Consider the following 23,092-nt stretch of genomic DNA (forward strand, 5'->3'; position numbering starts at 1 on the left):
ATGATCAAAATCAACAAGTTTGGTAACCAAAATGTGGTATGTGGGTGAAGTTGGAGTTCCCATACCTATTAAGCCTTAGAAAGTCAACAAATTGACTTGAATAGTACCATGAATAGTAACCTCAACATGAAATTTGCAAGAATGTAAGTTTAAACATATTGGAATTAGTTATTGGAATTATTATGAAGTAAAGATACTGAGACACTATAAATTTTGTGTTTCAGCTGAAAAAGACTCGAAAAGTTTGAAAGACTGAGTCAAGGCCTAGAGGCGACTCACGTCAGGTTCGTGCACAATAAACCCTATTTAAGCATTTTATCTTTGAAAAATTGATTTAGTACGCATTATGAGTTTAAGAACTTTTGTGTTGCCACTTTGTGATGAAATTGTAACTTTGGAAATTGATTTGATTTTTGTATGCAATAATTGAATAAAATGTTTGAAATGGATTTCTGATTCACACTTAGCATGACAGTGCCTTATTATTCCTCCTCCAGTTATGGGGTTGAGATCGATTATTTTCCTCCCTCTCTGGTTTACCAGTTGAGGTTGTAGATCGGATGAGTACTCATTAGCTAACTAGCCACCTCCCTCATTGATTTCGATTAGTGAGGTTGTAGATTGCTTTGTCGCGGTGTATAATGCGGAATTGATCAGAAATTTTGTGTCATGGCTTAAGTTGTGTATGAATTGGCAACACTGTGTTTATTAAATTATTTGACCCAAAGTTTTTCTATAATGAGCTTTGATAATTTGTGAAATGTAATTGTGCAGCATTTAAATTGTATTTTGTCAATGAATGATTTATGTATTGTATTTTAAATTTTTATTGTGCACTACTGAGTATTTTTATACTCAGCGATAGCTTATTTTGCTGTCGTAGATAAGGGCAAGGAGAAAGCAGCAGAGTGAGCTGCTATTGATATTGAGGACTACACTGATCTTTTTATACGGGTTTTGTTTTATACCCTTGTAGTTATTTTGATGTAAATATTGCAATGTCATATGTATTAATGTAAAGTTGAGCAGTTGTATAATAAATTATAATGATATTATTTTGGATTTTTTTTTTTGTAAATTAAGACCTGTATATGTAAATTAAATTTTGAATATAATGTGAATGAAATATTTTGAGATGATAAACTTTGATTGGATTGTGGAATTGTATTGTATTGACTTGAGATTATTTGGAGGTTGGGAGTTGTGGAAAATTTATTGGAAGTATTTTTCACAGGTTTTTAAAGAACTGTTTTCTCAAAATACAGACGGCACTCTGCCGAAATTTTTATAAAATTTGCGAAAAAATAAAAATGGACAAAAATTTTTACTAGTTTTTAAGTTTCGAATAAATGATTTTAATTCCTACCAAAAAGCTCACCACTTCCAAAATGTAAAAAAATTGTTTTAAAATCCCTTGTAGGGTACTTAATGAGTTATCGGTAGGTGAAGTTCGGTAGTTCATTAGGTATTCTGCGGGATCATGTTATGCCTTACAGAGGGGTAAGGTGTGACAACCACTGCTCCATATTGACCCTCCTACTGGCAATGATACCATCAATGGTGCCACAATTGCAGAAAATACCCAACCCCAAATCTCCACGACCTTGGAACAGATGACACGGTGAATCAAAGAACTAGAAGCAAAAAACGCTAGTATAAAACACCAAAGTATCCAACTGGAAAATTCAAGAGCCCCTGAGAATAGTGCCATTCCAGATCCCTACAATCCTCAACAATCGAAAGGCAAAGAAAAAGTTGATGATTTCGAAGTCAACTCTACAAGGGGAGGTATGGATTGGGGTAGAGTCAAAGCCCTTCCCAAGGTTTTAAAACAATTATGACCGAGACTAAGATTTTGGCATAGGTGATTATTCCCCTTTAAGAAATGACATCCTATCAGAACCTTTTGCCCCAAAGTTCCAGTTGCCCACTTTAGATAAATATGAAGGCAGATATGACCCAAGAAGCCACTCGGTAAATTTCAGAACCACCATGCAATTATAGAATGTCAATGACTTCATCCTGTGATGGTTTCCCATCAACCCTTATAGGAATTGATCAAAAGTGGTATTAATATCTCCATCCCATCTCAATCCCAAGCTTCCAGCACCTAGCTGCTGAGTTCAAGCAAAGATTCATCACATGCATCCCACCTAAAAAATTATCATCTGATTTGTAGAAGGTCAGGCAAAACCTGAGTGAGTCACTAAGAAGCTATATTGACCACTTCAATGCAGAAGCAATCCAAGTCAAGCAACTGAATCATGAACTGCCTATTTTAATACCCACTACTTTTCAATGTCAGAATTCCTATCATGGATGAAAAATTCTCATGAAACTTAGGGTTTCATGGACAAGGGAAATAGTGATAAGTTCTATATGTAAGATATGATATGATAAAGATGTATTTAAGAGTGAAAATGTTTTATTTGTTTTGGCCAAGTAAAGTTGTAAGTGTTATTTTGGGGTAGAAGTAACTTCGATAGTTGAAGGTTAGACTTTTGGCAGTCGAAGTCCTTTTTACTATTCAAATGTCCTTTTGGACAGAATGGACTTCGACAGTCCCCTTGACAATAGGGGTATAAATAGCCTATTTCAGTTCAAATTTCAAAGAAAAAGTGAATTTTCCTCTCTCTTTCAAACTTTGCATGCAAATAATTTTCTTTCTTAAAGCTTATTTATTTTGAAGTTTTGAAAGCTAGAAGTCTTGATTTTTATTGTGAAGCTGAAAGATTTTCAAGAGATTTTGAAGATTTGTTTAACCTCTCTCTCAAACTTAGTTCCAAGGGAGAAAGGTATTTTTCTTCTTTTCAATTTAATTGGTATATGTACATTAGTAAGAGAAGCATTTTTGGATTGCATGCGATATTGATGCAGTTTAAGCCTTTGAGTTTGGGAGGGTTGCTATGTGTAAAAAGGCTTTTGTTGTTGTTTTCAATGATATGTTCTTTTATGAGATTTTTAATAAGTTTAAAGAGTTTATAAGCAGGAATTGGGTAGCATTTGAAGAAAATAGTGTGAATTAAGTCAATTGATGTTTGTAACTTTGGTATTCTTGAAAGAAGATTGAGTATAATCTTGTTTATGGGTTCTTGGTTGAATGCATGTAACATCAAAGGGTAATTTCAAGTTAATGGAGGTCCTAGGTATGTGTTTTTATGGTTAGATCATATCTAGGGAATCTTGAGATGGGTTTTTGAAGTTTTGAGGGTGAGTTTGCTGTAGAATTCGAACTTGGTAATTCTAAAAGTTCCCAGTTTGGCTGCTAAAGACTATTACTTTGGCAGCCAGAGTGGCTACAGCCTTTCTAGAGATTTTCAGGTTTGGCTGCCGGAACTTAGGACTTCGGCAGCCGCAGTCGCCATTGCCCAAATAGAGCATTTCAAGTTTAAGACTTTGACAACCGAAGTTGGTTTTTCTAGCCCTATTACTAATTTTGTTCTGGCTTCAAAACTTATTTCTATGATCCAAAAGGACCTAGAATAAGATGTTTAGCATGTGTATAGAGTTTTTGAGCTCCGAATAACCCTTGAGGGTCTGATGTTTATAGGATTGGCCTTGAGGGATTGAGGAGCTAAGGATCCAAGGACAGCTAATGTTTGTGTTAGGTGGTTGATAGGATATAAGAGGTAAGTAACTCTAACCGTAACGAACGAAACTTATTTAATCAAAATCATAATCATCCACATTCATCATTTCATTATTTATTAGGATTTATGTATCTAAAACATAAAGATGTTGCATTTATGCATAATTACTGTTAATGCCATTGGACGTTGGACAACCCACTAGTTTCCCCAATGATACAGTTATGTTATATGCTTATGATCATGTATGATATGATATGATATGATAACCAGATAAGGCCTAATAAGCCCTTAGCTCACTTTGGTTTTAAGCGAAAGTCCTAAGAAGCCTCTTTATGAGCCGAGAACATTGAAATTGTTATGTAATTAAGAAAAAGTCTTGAGAAGCCTCTATATGAGCTAGACACATTGGATATAGGAAATCACTGGTGACAAGTCCATCTTATGTGAAATGTTTGTGATGTGAAAAAACTCATGTGATTGATGCATTGCATATATATGAAATGATAAATTTATGTTTGGTTAGTTTACTCACTGAGCCTTTTGAAGCTTACCCTGTTCCCTTAACCCCAGATGCAGAGTTACAAGAATAGAGGTGTCTTTAAGGAGTGCTAGCAATAGGAGAAGCTTTAGAAAGTTTTGTGTGTGTTAAGTTTATAGAATGGACATGTAAATTAAAATGGTTAGATATTGTGCCTAGTTGTAAATAATTGTACTATATATTGTTTAAGTTAAGATATGCATGTATGTTTACCTTAACCTATAAGCACACTCATTAACTTTTCATGAATGTATGAAAAGAGTACACTGTAGTAGTTATGTATGTTATGAAAGGATTCAAATTCTGAACCATTTTAAAGAAAATGAATTATGTTCCAATGTAAATGCTAAAGTGTGTTTGGTTATGAGTTGCTTAGGTTTTGGTTTATATGGAATGAGCTTATGTTTTACATGTTTTAGGCTTGCTACAGGTTCTGGTAGCCCTAAGCTGACCCAATCCCTAGTGCTGGTAATGTAGTTGGGTCATTACACTTGTGAAGCAATAAAAAAAGGGTCCGCCAACGTCAAATTCATAGACTCCCTCATCAAAAACCACTCGCAATTACTATCAACTCATGGAATACGCCCAAAAGTATATTCAACTAGATGATGAATTAGATAAAGAAGTTAAGACTAAGGAGAAGAAGAGGAATTCAAACAATGTTAGAAAGCAGTTGACCAACTCTTTTGGTGATAGGGACGGAAGGCATGAAAAATACAAAAATTACATACCCTTGAGTGAGTCTCAGTCCATATTACTAATGTGGATTTAGAAGAATGGAGAGTCAAACAAAAAACCCAAGAGGTTGAATCCAAGGACTGCGAACAAATGGATCAAAAAAAATTTTGCAAATTTCACGACGACTTTGGGCACAATACTAATGACTGTAGATAGTTAAAAGATAAGATAGAAGGATTGGCTAGGGATGACACTCTAAAACGTTTCAGTCACCATACATGATCCAATCATAATAAAGATCAGAGGGAAAGGTCTGAGCATTGACTAAAACTGGGCAAAGATGAAGAGCCCATCGACACCATAATTGTGATAGTAGGAGGGTCTAACCCTGTTAAGCTAAAAAGGAAAAAAAGTAAGTCATCAAATAGCTCGGACACATTGCTCATAGTCGAGGAGCTATGTCAGATGCCTATAACCTTTAGCAAAGAGGATGATAAGGTAACTCACCCACACTCTGATCCTTTGGTTGTTAGTCTTCGCATGAACACTTGTGAAGCGTGTGCTTGTTGACACTGGAAGCTTGGTTAATCTAATTACCCTAGATATGTATGAAAAACTTAGCCTCCAAAGGAAAGACTTATCAATAGTCCCTTACCCTTTAATGGGTTTAGGTGATAAATTTGTCCCTGTGTTGGACACTACAAACATGACTTGGAGATGAGCAGTTCAAAAGAGAGATGTACGCTGAGTTTGCAATTGTTGATATTCCTTTCTCGTACAATGCAATTCTAAGGGGGTTAGTGCTCAGCAACCATGGCATTATTATAAATATGGAGATGTTGTGTCTAAAGCTCCCAGCAATTGGGGGAGTAGCAGTTGCTTAGGGAAGTCAAAAATCTACCCAGAAGTGTAATAGGCAATCTACAAAGACAAATCCCAGCTCTCATTCCCAATTGAGTTGTTGGAAAAACTAGAAGACAAGATCAATGCCGAGCCTGTTAAGAGTTAGTGACGTAGAGCTAGAAAATGGTGAGAAAATCAAACTTGGGTTAGCACTCTTAGGGCCAAGTAGAGAGGCGATAATCCAAATACTCAAGTCCAGGATATCAACCTTTGCCTCGAACCTAGAAACTGTGAAGGGAGTAGACCTAAAAGTCATGACATAAAGGTTTAATGTTGACCCAACAGCCAAGCCTATATAATAAAAGAAAAGATGTTTTGCCCTTGACAGACAGAAGGTGATAACTGAGGAGGTTGCCAAGTTAAAAAAGGCAAGGCTAATTAAAGAAGTCTAGTACTTAACTTGGGTAGCAAACATTTTGCTGGTAAAAAAGGCTAATGGAAAGTGGAGGATGTACATCGATTTCACTGATTTAAATAAGGTTTTCCAAAGTATCACTATCCCCTCCCAATAATTGATCATTTGGTGGATGCTACGGCCGACCATGATGTTTGTTCCTTAATAAATACTATTTTTGGTTACCCCCAGATACTTATGGAGCAAAATGATTAGGAAAAAAAAAACTTTTATAATAGAAGGAGTATTCTATTATAGAGTGATGCCATTTGGATTGAAAAACATAGTGCAACCTATCAAAGGTTAGTTAATGAGATGCTTAAAGACTTGATTTACAAAACAGTGAAAGTATATGTTAATGACATGATTTTCAAAAGTAAAAAGCTAGAAGACCATACAACCAATATTGCAGAAGCCTTTGATGTCCTTAATAAAGTTAGCCTGAAATTGAACCCGAAAAAATGCAATTTCGAGATAAAAGCAAAGAAATTTCTCAGATACCTAATGTCAAAAAAGGGAATTAAAGCCAATTCAAAAAAGATCGTGGCAATTATGGAAATGCAACCCCTAAAGATAATAAAAAACATATAGAGGCTAAATGGGTGAGTAACTGCACTTGGGCGATTCACGTCATGCTTGGCTAGAAGGTGCCTCCCCTTCTATTGTGAAGGGAGTAGACCTAAAGCCAAAAAAATAATTCAAATGGGATGAGGATTTCCAAGTAGCCTTTGATGAATTGAAAGCTTTTCTCACTTAAATGCCTCTCCTAGATACACTAAGAGTAGGTGACACTTTGTACTTGTATCTATATGAGACTAGTGAAACTGTTAGCTCTATGTTGGTCAGGAAACATCAAGGCGAGCAATATTCTATTTACTACACAAGTCAATTACTAAAAAGGGGTGAGTGCAGCCCTTGCGGTGGTCATTATTGCAAAGAAACTCAAACCCTACTTCGAAGCACATACAGTGGAAGTTCAAAGCAATTATCCACTCAGGAAAATCCTACATTGACTAGAAGCCACAGGGCAAGTAACTAAATGGGCCATCTACTTGGGGGTGTATGATGTTCGGTATGGCCCTAAACCAGTACTTAAGGCTTAGGCTTTAGTAAACTTCGTGGAAGAGCTTACTCTGGTTAGCCAACTAGAATAAGAACCAAAGCAATAATTGGAAAGTTTGCATAGATAGAGCCGCTGGTTTAGATGGGGTGGGCATTGGCATAATCCTTGAAAGACCGTACAAAGCAAAGCTCTAGTAAGTGGCCAAACTAGCATTTAAAGCCATTAATAACGTGGAAGAATATAAAGCACTACTCATGTCACTGCGGATTCTAAAAGAAGTAGGGGCAACACATATGACTACACATTTTAACTCACAGCATGTTATTGATCAATGCTAGGGTCATTTCCAAGTGAAAGATCAAAATTTGAGTAAGTACAAAGTCTGAGTTCTCAAGTTTTTAGCTGATGTATGAGTAAAGAAAGAAGAAGTTGGAATTGTTCAAATCCATAAGGAGGAGAACATTAAAGCGGATGGCCTAGCCAAACTTCCAGTAGTAGGCAAGTGCAATGACCCGACTAGGGGGTTATCACGAGCACTAGGGAATGGATTAGCTTAAGGCTGTCAGAACCCGTAGCAAGCCTAAGACTGTAGACTTTGACCTTCTAAGGGCCCACATAACTGTTTTAGAATTTTTCTTAAAGTCTAAGGGAGGTTCTTTCCTCTCTAAGACTTAAATTGTTCAGAAAGAGCTTAAAAATTTAAATGCATTATGCAAAAATTTCTTTTTCTATTTGTCTTTCATTATCATTATTATTGTACTAAACTTTATTTATACAAAACTAAGCTCTTTCTGTAACCTTTGCATGACTACTATAAACCTCTTAACTTTTTTTGAATTATTTCCCTAGGAAGAGCATTCTGAAAGACCTTTACTTTCTCATCTATTTTATGGCTATTCCAGATCATCATGCATAAACTTTGGAAACTTTCCCTTAAGGGACCTCTTTTACTTAATTATAACATTTTAACTTTAACTACATCCTATTAATCATACTAACTTTATTTCTTTGTGGATGTTAGGCCTACCCTTAGTATTGAAATACCTAAGAGGGTCATTGATTAACTAGTAGACTTTCTTTAACTTTCTAAAATTTAGTACGACTAATAAGATAGTACTTTATTCTTCCATTATTACCGAGTTTATGCAACATTGATTAGTTACTTATAGAGAGGATCTAACTTTTGGTCTTATTCTTCTAACATTTTCATTTCTCTAAAACATCTATAAAACTCCACATTCCAAATTTCTTCTTAAATATTTACATTTTATGCTACCAGAATTTATTATGCTATCCCATTTCAATCTAAAGGAAACCATTCACTATACATACATCCAAACAACCTACTAGCAAGCATATTTTTATTTCATCATACATTAGATATACATGCCCCCACCACAGACATAAAACATACAACCATAATACATCAAATACATTCACTTACATGACACTAAGACATGACATAAACACATACTTCTATACTATTAATATATTGGTGCATAAAATAGAGTAATAATATTACAACTAGTACAACAACTATTCTTCTAATATGCCATAACCACTCCTAGATTCTTGTGCTCCTGTTACTTGCAAAAAACTATTTTGGTTGTGGGGGGTGGGGGGGGTGTGCTGGGAGGTTCAGTAAGTATAAACTACTTAAAACTTTTACATCATTTATTACATTACATACATATGAGTATCAAGCACATAAATGCATCATTTCATCAAACATATGCAAACATGGTAGTCATGTCACTAATGACTCCCCCATAATTCAATGTGCCTAGCTCATAAAGAGGCTTCTCAGGACTTTCACTTAATATATCCAATGTGCCCTGCTCATACAGAGGCTCCTCAGGACTTCCGCTTAAAACATGACATGTGTCATGTACCAGGGGCCTCACTTGTATTTTTTTGGGTCCATAACATAATACCATATACCACCTAGGAGTTAGTGGTTCATCCATAATCTACCTCACACCATAAGCATATATGCAATTACATCAAGTATGGTTCTAGTGCATTACACCCAAATATCAATGCATTTTGTGATGCATGATCATGTTAAAGCAATAATTAAAGTAATAAAAAGGCATTTGAAATTAACTTAAGCAGTTTCTACTTACCTCTTATAGAATTTATTCTTTTAGTCTTACCCCCTAGATCTGGCAGGTAAACTAGACTTCATGTGTACTTCCTAGGATATTCTGACATCAAACTGACTCAAGGCCTAACTTCCTTGAACCTTGATCACCAACTCTGATCAAGTGGTGTAATAACAAACATATCAATGCCATATCCTAGATTTTCTAAAAAAGCATGTAAAGGACCTTTCATGTACGTTATCTAGGTCCTTTTGGATCATAAAAACAAGTTTTGGAGCCTTAAAATAAGAGGGTAAATAACCCTGGCAGAACTGACTTTGGCTACCAAAATTATGAACCTCAAGTCTTGGACTTTGGCTGCCGAATTCCTGAACCCCAAAACTCTTTAAAGTATAGAAGCTATTCTAGCTGTTGAAACAATGTTTTTGATAGTTGAACCTAAAAATTTCCTAGATTCTCTAGAGAAATTGCATGACTTTGGCTACCAAAATAATAGTTTTTGGCAGTCGAACCTGAGAATTTCTAGAATTCCTAAGTCAAAAACCTATAGCAACTCTAACCCAAACTTCATCAAAACTCATATCTATGCTCCAAAACACAATCCAACAATTCCAGCACATATCTAAAGCATATAATAACTTGAATACAAGCTAGGATACCATATGCATCCACCAAGAACATGAATTTAAGGTTCTACTAAACTTCAAACATAACATTAATAATTCAAGAACAAAAACACAATAATTTAATTGTACTATTTTAAAACAATAAGAAATCTAGCTAGTTCATGCCTCTAAACACTCTAGTCTTTTATAAAGAAACACATTGTAAGAATTAGCATGCCAAAATCATCAAAACCCCCTACATGCAATAACTTTTCTAACCTCTACAACATGAAATCCAACTCAAACTCAGAATGCACTTCACACAAAACAACCTATCCCATAAAATAAACTTAAAAACCATCTAGAAGGTCAAAAGGAAAGAAATTTTACCTCTTTTCCCTTAAAATTGAGAGAATAGATGGTCCAAGCTTCAATCGACTCTCACTTGACTTCCCAAGAGAGAATCCAAGCATTAAGGTATCCAAAACATGCAATAACCTGAAGAAATTCAAACTTAATCCCTTTGCATGAAACAATAGCTAAGGGAAAGAGAAAAAGATCGATTTTCTTTGAAAAATGAAACTAAGTGGGCTATTTATACCTCTACTGTCGAAGAGGCTTTCAGCTGCCAAAAGCCCAGCTTTCAGCTGTCAAAGTCTATTTTATCCAAAAGGATATTTGAGTAGTAAAAAGGAACTTGAGTTGTCAAAAATCTAACCTTCGGCTATCGAAGCTCCTTCTACCCAAAACGAAAACTTAAACTTCTTAAGCAAGTTAAACTCAGGAACTTGGACTTTCCCCCAACACATTAAACATACAAACAAGCACATAAGTATACATACACACACAAACACACACACACACACATATATATACATATACATACATATATATATATATATATATAGTTCACTATCACTACTTCCTTATCCGTGAAAATCTCAATTTCACAAGGATTTCCCATCGATGATAGGAATTTTGACATTGAAAAATCATGGGTGTTACAGTGAGTAACACTTAACCCACTCAATCCCCTTTGAAGAAATTAAATGCCCGATAGTCGATCAGGAGGGAGCCTTTCCCATTGACATTGGCGAAATATGGATGACCCCTTTATTTTATTATCTGACTAAGGGAACTCTTCCCAAAGATCCTATGGAGGCAAGTAAAATTGTTAAAAAAACATCAAGATATGGCATTCTTAATGGTTGGCTCTATCGTAGATCATACTTAAAATCCTGGCTTAAATGCACAACTCCTGAGGAGGGAATCCAAACTTTGAAAGAGAACAATGAAGGAATTTATGGTAGCCATGGAGGTGCCAGAACAATCACCAAAAAACCTTTCCAATAAGGGCTTTATTAGCCAATTATTGTTGAAGATGCTAGTCTAGGTATGTTTGAAATACAAGGAATTCAATCACATTCCATGCCAACTTGCAGAGAAGCTAGCAGCTATTGGCAGCCCATGGCCCTTCTACGAATGGGGGATTAATATCATTAACCCTTTCCTAAATGCCTCATCAGTGCAAATATATGATAGTAGCAATAGACTACTTTACGAAGTGGGCAAAAGCTTGGGCAACACCAAAAATCACTATAAAAAAGGCAGTCATATTTGTAAAGACTAACATCCTAATAAGATTCAGTGTTCCAAATGCCATAATCACGAACAATGGCAGCCAATTCAAATCCAAAAAGTTCATAGGCTTTTATGTAGAGTTCCAAATCAACCTTCACTTCACATCAATCTACCATCCATAGTTTAATGGAATGACCGAGGTAACAAATAAAACCATCCTGCAAGGATTGAAGAAGCGATTAGATAAGGTGAAAGGAAAATGGCTAGATGAGCTCCTTAATGTGTTATGGGCCTACTGGACCACACCTAGGTCAAAAATAGGTGAAACACCTTTCTTCCTAACATACAGAGCCAAAATAATGATCACAGTAGAATTCCACACCTTCACAACTCGAGTAGAAAACCCAAAAGCTGCCACCAATGAAAAAGATCTTGGATTCGCCCTAGATCAACTGGAAACTCAAAGGGAATAGGCTTTCATTCACATGGTAGTGTCCAGATAAAAATTGACCTAAATGTTCAACTCAAAAGTCAAAGGTCAAGCTTCTGTGTGGGAGACTTGGTCATGAAAAGAGTTGGTCTAGAAAAAGGTAGAGCTAGCACAGGTAAACTCGGCCAAAACTGGGAAGGTCCTTACTCGATAATAAAGGTCATTCGACTTGAAGCATACAAACTAGCAGATATGAAGGGCAAACAACTCACTCAAGCATGGAACATTACCAACCTCAAGAAGTATTATCAGTAAGCTAGTTTACTCTTCACAAATTTATGTACATTGCTCCCTTTTTCCATGAATAAAGATAGTATTATTTGCCTAATACATTGATATAACACAATTACCATATTAATGGCGTAAGTTCACCTAAGAGGCGTCGATAAACCATTCAAGGCATAAGTCCACCCAAGGGGCCTAGACAAAGCCATTTAAGGCATAAGTCTGTCAAGTGGTGTAGACAGCCCATCTAAGTCACAAGTCCACCCAAAGAGGCGTTGACGAGCCAACCAAGGCATAAGTTTGCCTAAATAGGTGTCGATAAGCCATCTAACACATAAGCCCACCATAAAGGAATTGACAAGCCACCCAAAGGCATAAGTCTACCCAAAAAGGCATCAAGAAGCCATTTAAGGCATAAATTCGCCGAAGGGCATTGACAAAACCATTCAAGGCATACGTCCGCCCAAGAGGCGTAGATAAAGCCATTTAAAGCATAAGTTCGCCCAAGTGGTATAGGCAAAGCCATTTAAGGTATAAGTCTACTTAAGGGGCGTTGATAAAGCCATTAGAGGCATAAGTCCGCCCACGTGGTGTAGATAGAGCCATCTAAGGCATAAGTATGCCTAAAAGGCGTTAATAAAGCTATTCAAAGCATATGCTCGCCTAAGGGGGAAAGCCTACTTTAGCAAAAAAGGAAAAAACCAGTAAAAGACAAACAACAACAAGCTAAGATTATATGAGAAAAGTCACGCCAAAACACTCCAGGTAACATTTGGACACTCTAGGTATCCATTTACTAGGATACCCAGACATTGGTCCTTTAGAACATTAAGTATTTTATTTACTAGGATACTCGAATGTTGGTCCTTTAAATTTTAAAGTATTTTATTCATGAGGATATCCGGACATTGGTCTTCTAAATCCCAAGTTTTTGCTCATTAGGATGCTTGGACGTTTGATCTTTTAAAGTTAGACCCTAAGTCTTTTCTTACAGCATTACTCGGACATTACGCCTTAAAAAATCCTTTATTTATCTAAAAAACTCGAGTGACCAAATACCTATATTATCAATAAAACATTTGAACATACTCATATTTGTAAAATCAACCAATAGATTTAGAATGAAACATATCTCATCAAACAATAAAAATCACATGGTTATAAAGTTTTAAGGAGCACTAGCCCTTACATCATCACCTCCAATGGAGGGAATATCACCACCCTTTCCCCCATCTTCCTCTTCCTCACCCTCACTCTCTACAAGATTAGTTTGACCAAGGATAATTTCTTTGATCCACTCAAACTCAACACTCGGTTAACACTTGGGACAACTCGAAGACGATAGTTAGCCTCCTCCCCAATAACTCTACTAATTATAGATTCTTGGCCACATGAGCATGTCTCCTTAAAACAAAGTCAAGCCCACTAACACTAGGAGTTGCAGCAATATCTACAATCAGGGGAGAAGAGGAGGAGGCACATCTTTAGCCACAATGGGCTCAACAGTAACTGCCATAGGAGGAGCGAGCATTTTCTTACTCTTTTTGCTCTTCTTTCGTGGAGGTTCAACAATGTCTTGCCTTCTTTTCCTTTCCTCTTTTGAGCAAAGATTACCTTCAGAGAGTCATATCCACCCCAGCCATACTTGTAAGCAGAAAAAGAAATTAGTAAGTACAATAAAGAATAAAAATAAATAATTTTTGGGTTTACCCACTGTAGGCAAGGTTGCGGTTTTCCGACACTCAACCAAGAAGCCTCACCCACTCGCGGTTTTGCCCCACTCGCCCTGGCAGCAAGGACAAACTTATCTATATAATGGCAAACTAATATATATTTGCTGGTTTTACAACCACCACAAGTGCATGGATCGCTAATAAGTAATAAAGTGATGAGTAGAGTATCATTTCTATGAGGACTTTGTTAAGTACTGAACTGTAGTGATTTTAATTATTTAGACAATAGAATTGTATAAAAATAGTAATTAAATCTAAATTAAAAGAAATAAAATCTAAAACAATTAACTAAACTTGAATATTAATGGATAAAGGCATTCTAGAGCTTGTGGTTCACACTTCAATCAATTATTGAATCAATATAATTCATTCAATAAATGAGAGATTATTACTTTGATGGAAATTAATCCTAAGTTATCTTAAGTCCTCTATCAAGGCACTCAAGGCGTATTTTAATTAACCTAAACCCTACTTTTGTGGTGATTAAATTAATTAAAATTCTTTAAGATCTTTAATTAATTTTGGAACTCCACAAAGGTCATTAGCCTATCTCTAGGTCAGATTTTCTAGGTTCAAAATCCTAATTTTCTAATACTAATTTTTACCTTTCAGTTCTTCAATTAGTATCTTAGATCATAGCTAGGTGGGTGCTAACAAATAGCATGCATTAAGAACATAAGAAATTGAATCAAAGAACAAAACCCCCAATATATTAAATAAAATTAAATAAGATCCATAATTAAATTGAAAGTGCTACATCCCTAACCCTAGAATAAAGAGACTATTCACACATGGTGAGTTTTACAATCAAGTTTATAAATTACAATCAAGTTTATAAAATAAAGAAAAGAAATAAGAAGAAAAAGAATGGAAGTACCCAGATGGAGAATCGCAGCCTTGGACTTTTGGAACTTCAGCTGAAAATCCCTTCTAGCAACCTTGCAGATCTTATTTCTCTTTTGCCTTTTTTGAAGTTGATGTGCATTATTGAATGTAAATTCTCCTCCTCCCTCTTGACTTGTTATATTTATATCTAGTGTAAAAACTCTAATTTTAAAGTCCTAGAAGCCTTAGAAGTCCATCCGGGTCAGGTTGGAAGCAAGAAAAGTCGATTCAGAATTGCTGTTAGGACATTTTACATGAGCCGTGTAGTGTTACATGCCCCGCCCCCCGTGTAACTTTTTGCCACTTCAATTTTTTAGCGTTCTTTCATCCAGAAGCATACACGGGGTGCAGGAAAGTACACGGGGTTGTTTACACGGGCCGTGTAATGCTTTTGGCCCTATATTCTTTACATTTTGACCTCCAAATCTCTTCCAAACTCATCTTTAATTTTAAAACCACATAAAAACACCTGATGCAATATAAAAATCAATGAATTAAGTTGGATTAACATGTTTTCTAAAATAATACTAAAAACACATAAAAAGAAACATGAAAGGAGACTAAATGCCAATAAAATGCAATGAATGTTAACCTTAAATGTCTATATAATTTGACTTCATTAATATATTGGCCCGATGTTTTCTAGACTTGCATGCCTTTTCTAGCTCTTTGATGGTGTTATAGTCATTTTTGTTAAGGATCTATTTGCCCTCATGTTTGGTGGGTTTGGGCATCTAATGTAAAGAAAAGTGTTCCCAGCTTCGACCCTCTTCCATGGTAAGCATGAAGAACCTTTTCTTCCATTATTCCAAGGAAGACGGAAGACCAATAAACAAAGGAAACCCAGTTTTGGCGGTGAAGTAACAAAAGTCGGAATTCTCGCAGGAGAAGAATTTGTGGAAGCTGTGGAAAGCTTTAGCGGTCACCACTAAGTTCTTCTCTTGATAGAGCATGAGGAAAGCAACTAACGCTTACCAACTATTGGGATGTAGCTGAGAGAGGGAAACATTATAGAATTGGAGGACTTCTATAATGAAAGGATTTAGAGGAAATCTCACACCTACCTTTAGCTATTCCACATAGATCATGATGGAGTTGCCCTACAAGAGTATGTCATTTGCTTGCATATGTTCCTTTGGCCTATAAGCAAGCATGTACAGTGGTAGATGAAGCTCCTCCATAATATCTTGAATCTCATCCCTCGTGAGTTGGCTAGCCAACATACCAACTCCAGAGATTCCTTTGACAGATTTTGTCCCTTTATGGCTATAGCGAGGGGCCACATACCTAGACCAAGATGGTCCTTAACACCACAACCTACTCTCTATCATTTTTAGCCCCATTGACCCAACTACCCTCGGCTTTTCCACTATCTGCTGAGATGTTTCTTCTCCAGTCATTAATCCTTCCCATGGAGGAGCCGTTAGGTCAAAGGAATCTTTTGTAGTGCCTTGAGTGGACCCAAGAGAGCTAGTACTCATTGGGATGTAAATTAAGAAGGATAAAAAGGAAAGAAAAATAAGATTACCTTTAAAAGTAGCAGGAAAAAGAGCCCTCTAGTGATAAAGCAAATTGAGCCCTGACAAACTCAAAATGGAAACTCAGAGAAAACGAGGAAGAAGACAGATAAAGAAAAGAAAAAATGAAAAAACGTCTCACCCTTATATAGCAAAGGTAATAAATGCAACAACCTCAAAATGCTAAATAAGATGCTTGAAGTAATGTGTTACCATGATTGTTACATAAATCTCCAAAAGCCAAATCAAATCAAATCCCTTTGCCTCTTACCAGTTAGTTAATGCCACCTAAGCAATAGGTACGATAAAATGTTCATAAGAAAAATTTGCATGAGAGGATAACTGAGCTTAAAAGACTGGATATCCGTGGGGGGACTAATGATATTACAACCATTAAAATAATAATAAGAAATGAATAACGGATAACTAAGTAATAAGTAATGGGCAATCCAAACCAAATGACCATGGGATACTCGAATACTTTCGTAGAAAGTTACTCGCCTAATCACACTCATGATCCTCAGATCACTTTATAAGGATAAGGATCCCGAGATATCCACCATAATCAGAATTCCATCCATATAAGGATTTAAATCAGCAAAGTAGACTTCTAGTCCTACTCAATCAAAGATTTCTAATCCTAACAGGAATCTTCATTGAAGCCTATGTAAGGGCTATCAGGTATGTATGTTAATCAATTTTTACATATACTATCACAATTCGATTCTCATTACTAACTTAGGCATTGGATTGGTGGTTAACTAACCCACCCGGTGCTTTCTTTCCTTACAGATTCAATACTTGAACCTTGCATCCAAAACCCACAGAAAAGGAGAATGACATCACTTTGAAGTCACCATAGATGCCAGCACGTGTCCTAGACAGTTGCTACTGGACTCAATCCCGGCTACCTTTTTTACGTATCATATAATTGACGTTAACTTCATAATGAATTCAAAAGTGTTATCCTTGAATGTTGTTATTGTACTTTTGATACGTGCATTGAATTCCTTGCAAATGCCATTAGATTAAGACGGTATTACCCAAGTGCAGTACCCACAAGCAAGGGTAGGCAGCACCCCAGCTGGCATAGTGAGGCAGATTGTCGTTGCCATGGACACTAATGTTCAATACACCTAGTCAAATAAAACTAGTTGTCATCTAGTGTACTATATACCCATTTCAACCATTCATAGCCTCACAGATAGGGGAGAGCAGTTTTCGGTTTAAACTAAAAAATCGAATCGAACCGATTGAATTCGGTTCAATCGGTTCGGTTTTAAAATTCAATCGGTTCGGTTCGATTTATAATTTTGATAATTTCGGTTAATCGGTTCGGTTCTGTTATTTTCATAAAAAAATCAAAAAAAACGAATCGAACCAAAATTATTAATATATATAGGAAATCAAAAAAAATCGAACCAAATTGAATTGAACCGAACCGAAATAAAAAAAAACTGAACCAAACCTTAAGATTTTTGAGTTTTGATTTCTAATTTTTTTTGTTTTTATGTTTTTATTATTTAGATTTAATGTTAAAAATATAAAATTTTATAAATTTCGGTTTGATCGGTTTAAAACTGAACCGAACCGATATTTATCGGTTCGATTCGATTCGATTTTCTCTTATCAATCAATTTGGTTCAGTTTTTAAAATTTTTTATTTTCGGTTTTCGGTTTTATCGGTTCGGTTCGGTTCGGAACCGAACCGATCGTTTGCACACCCCTACTCACAGACAGTCCAGGGACTGTGTTATGTATACTGAAACTCTCTTAATCTTTAATTCAAACTAATTGGAAGAAGAAAAAAAAGAATATACACACACACACCAAAGATAATAATTTTTAAAAAAGATAATCCAGTAAAAAAACACATAAAATTAAACACAAATTTGAAATTCACATAACCAACAATTTCACTTTAGTTCTTTAATCAAAATCAATTGAAATAAACATCATAATTAATAAGATTCAACCATCCATAAACAAAATAACATAAATATCTCTAGTAACAAAATCAATAAGAAAATTAAAATTATAGAAACCTATTAATAAAGTGATAATTAATTATTAAAGCTAAAAAATCAAGTGTTCATTCTCCAATACTCATGGCTTACACAACGAGTCATAAAGGCAGAGATGGCAAGGGTTGCTGAAATGATGGCTTGAGGAAGATAGATTGTGAGAGATCTGAGTTGAGCGAGAGCCAAGACAGCACAAATTTGAGGCTGCAAATGAACATGAGTATAAGGCAACAAATGAGCATGAGTCTGAGTCTGAGTCAGAGTTGGGGGTGGAGATCAAGAAAGAAATGATGGAGAGGGAAGGAAAATAAAGAGGGAAGTGGCTAGGGTACATGATTGAGCATGATTACAGTCTTAATACAAGGGCTTAAGCCCTTAACCTTTAACCACTAAGCAAGTAAGCAACAAAAGATTTGAATGTTATATTTATTAATTAAATATATTTCAGTTTGGTTATATATATATATAATTCATTTAATTACCTACAATTGTTGGGTGGAGCAATAAAATTCACTTGCGCTCCTAAAGTGATAACTTAAGTTCAATTTTTTAAGAAGTTATGTTAGGAGAGACAACTGCAAACCCCAATGGGATTAATCTTATGTAGATTGTAAAATCGAAATTTCTATTTAGTGAAACCAATATACATACAATGATTGTATTATAATCGTTGATCATGCTGAGATCTATGTAGGATTTACCATAATCAATAATTATAATATGATTTTTTTTTTGCAAAACGAACAAAAAAAAGACCTCAATGAAAAAAAATTTATTCATTTAATCTATAAATTAAATATTGAAATTTGTCAACTAGGTTTAGCAAATCACTAATCGGCCTAGTTTCTAAAATAATTCACACAAATTATTTATGTAAAAATTTTTAAAACTAATTTTAAATCTAACTTCTTTTTTGCTATGCCTAACTATTGTGGCTACAATCTATTATGTATCACATCTATAGGATTATGGTTTCCATAGCATTCTTTATATAGATGATTAATTCTTATAACTACTAAATTACCTTTAAATTAATAAATTACATATTATATTAAATATTTAAATATCTCATATTTTAAATCTCATAATTTTATAAACTTTACAAATAAATCAATACTTAATTACATGAGTCAAAAATAGCTTCTGTAAAATTAAGTTTTACTACTTGAAGTCTTCAAAGTTACTTTTTAATCAAATACTACTTGATTTTGTCCATTTTAATTTCTTACTGATGCTATCATGAGCTTATTTGACTAGTCAATATGTGATGTAAACTTACAAAGAGACAAAAAGTGATGTTGGTGGCCTTTGGACAACCACTCCAACACTCAAGTTAGCAATGTATATTGAAAATGTGTGAATTTAGAGAGCTTGAATGGTAAACTAGTTAGAGTCTACATACCTAAGGTTTTTACATTGATATGATATATATAAACTGAGTTAGGTGACCATTGTGAGTGGTTGTTGAACAACTGTTGAGGTGCAAGATACTTTAAAGGTATAAGTCCACCTACGGCGATAGTCTGTCGGGTTAAATACTTTAAAGGTGTAAGCTCATCTAAGATAATAGCTCACTAGGCTAAATATTTTAAAAGGTGAAAGGCTACCAAAATCAATAGTTCACCAAACTAAGCAAATTAAATGTGTAAGCCCACATAAGGCAATAGTTCGCCAAATTCTAAAGTGATAATTTGCCAAAATTTCAAACACGATGGTTTGCCCAAAATTTTTTAGGTGATTTACGTTTCCAAATGCTCTATGACATGACCAGAGTATTGTCATTAAACACATTATCTCACACCAAACCTAAAGATTCGGATTAATGAGACAATATCACCCCAAAATACCTGAATGTATGCTTTGGTCAACCAAATGATAAGTATCCTAGTTTAACTCTATCTGCTAATGATAAGAATGCCATCTTAGTTGGGATTCTGAATCCACCTTAATCAAATTTCCTTCAACCAACTCCTATTTTTATCAGATTTCCTTAAAGAAAATAATCTTTTAAAATTCCAACAAAATTCTATCTGATGCTCATATAAAGAGTTTAAACCTCCATAGTTAAGAATGTCATTCTCTCCAATCAGTTTCATTCTCTTATTAATATTGACTTAAGTATTGGAAAAGTTGCCCAAACCAAATTACTCGGTGTTCTTTTTCTTATTTTGTAGGTCTATACCTGTGAGAAATTCATATGGACCACAACACTCACATACACCCTTTTTGTGTGCATTAATTCCCTATTTTGTCTTTCTATTTTAATGAAATTAACTATGTGATCCTCCTATTTTGAAAAATACATTAGTTGATCATTTTATCTTTATTTTGTTTACTCTTTAGTTCCTACATCAAATTTCGATCAATTTTTTTTAGTCACTTTATTTAAAGAAGAGAGAAATAAGCTGTAACACCCACCATTTTCCGATGTCGGAATTTCTATCCTTAACAGGATATTCTGATGAAAAGTAGAACTTCATTGGCCAGGAAGCAGCGGTATGACGTGAAAATGTGTATTTGTATGTGTGATATGTTCAAAATGTATTCAAGAAAGAAAAATGTTTTAAAGGTTTTATTTCTAAAAAATTTTTAATTAAGTATTTTTAGCAGAAGAAGTTTCGACAGTCGAAGTATGGATTTTCGACAGTCGAAGTATGGATTTTCGATAGCTGAAGCCCTTTTTCCTGCCCACAAGGTCTTTTGGACAAAATAGACTCCAGTAGCTGAAAGCTGAACTTTCGATAGCCGAAAGTCCTTTGATAGAGGGGGTATAAAAGGGTCCAGCTTATTTTGTTGCCAAAACAATTAGGATTTTCCTTTTTTCCTCTCTCTCTCTCTCTCTCTCTCTCTCTCTCAACTTTAGGTCACACAAAGAGCTCTTTGAAGAGATTTTCTTAGAATTTTGAAGATCTAGAGGGGGATTCTTCCATTTAGAAGTGTGAAATAGTAGATTCAAGTTTTGAAATTTTGGTTCTCTTACCTCTAAACTCCAAAAAAAGGGGTAACCTTCTTTTCTTCTTAATCTAATAAATAGATCTAAGAGAGTTGATGAGGAATTAGGTTTATATAACTTTAATTTCATGAAAAGTCATTTTAAGTTAAGTTTTTGGAGAAATTATGCTATGTTGGTTTTGGGGAAAACCTATGATTTTGAGTTTTGATTAATGTATGTGGGTATTAAGTATGATTTCAAGTTATTTTAGGCCTCAAAGATGTGTATATGTGATGGGGTTGTATTTTGAAACTTTAAAATGAGTTTGGGTATTGATGGGTGAAGGAATCTATGGGTTTTCAACTTGGGAATTTTGGAAATTCCCAAGTTTGGCTATTGAAAGCCAGAGGGTCGACAGCTGAAGCTTGTAGTTTCTCAAAAAATCTGAAAATTTTTTAGGTTTGGCAACCGAAGTCCCAGACTTTGGCTGTCGCAATGGCTATTGCCCAAAATTGGACACCTAATGTTCTAAGGTTCGACAGCCAAAGCCTAAAACTTTGACAACCAAACTTGGTTCTGCCCACTTTATTTTTCCTTCAATTCCAAAGTTCCAAAACCTAATTTCATGATTCCTAAGGGCCTAGAATAGGATGTTTATGATATGTATAGATTTTTAGAATCTTGTATAATACTTTAGGGTCTGATTTTATAGGATCAAGCCTGAGAGACACGGAAGGGTAAGGATTCGAGGATAGCTCCCGTTCGAGTAAGGTGGTTGATAGGCTACAAGAGATGAGTAACTCTAACCTTAATAAAATGAAAACTATTTACAGGTAATTAATGATCATCCTCTTGCATCATGTCATATTTATTTAGAATGTATGTATCTAAAATACAAAGATGCTGCATAACTGCATAACTTATTGTTGGTGCATTGATGGATATTGGATGACCCACTAATTCCTCCTGTGTTATGATTATGTAGCATTATATATGTTATGGATCCATAAGTAAATCCCATGGGGAGATCTTTAAGTTGCCCTTTAAGGGAGATCTGTAAGTTGTCCCAAGGTATATGACAGAGGTCATGTTTTAAAGGAAAGTTTAGGGAGTTATTGGTGATAATGTCCATCTTATGTGAAATGTTTATAATATGAAATTTCATATGAATGATGCATTGCACATGTGTGAATGAATAATATAATTAATGATGGTTAGTTTACTTACTGAGCTTGTGTAAACTTATCCCATTCTCCTAACCTGTAGGTGCAGGGTTGCAGGACTAAAAGAGTTCTTTGAAGAGAAAGCATCAAGAGTAGTCTTAGCCCTTCCTTTATGTATGATATATGGGTAGATGGATATGTAATTTATGAATTGATCTTATTGTGCTGGTGATTGAAGGAATTTGGAAATATATAATATTTGTTTAAGTATGATAATGTATATATTGTGTTAACCTTTTTGAGGGTATTTATGTTGAACCATTACACTTTGGATCTTATGTATATGTTAAGGTTTAAATTATGAACTACTATTATGTTATAAATGTTTATGTGTGGATGAAAATATTAAGGTATAATGGTTTGATATATGTTTAGATGGTGAGATATCGGAACATATGTATGTTTCTCAGGTTTCAGGCTTGCTACAAATTCCAGCAGCCTTAAACTGACCCGATACCTAGCGCCAGTAACGGCCCCTAGTTTGGGTTGTTACATAACTGTATGGGGACTATTAAGACTTAGAAAATAGAGGGACCATAAAGATCTATTTTTCAAATTAAATGAATTAAATGAAATTCAAACTAACATATAAAATAATTGGATGGA

This window comes from Hevea brasiliensis, chromosome 13, assembly GCF_030052815.1.
Source record: "Hevea brasiliensis isolate MT/VB/25A 57/8 chromosome 13, ASM3005281v1, whole genome shotgun sequence".
In the NCBI taxonomy this organism is placed as follows: domain Eukaryota; kingdom Viridiplantae; phylum Streptophyta; class Magnoliopsida; order Malpighiales; family Euphorbiaceae; genus Hevea; species Hevea brasiliensis.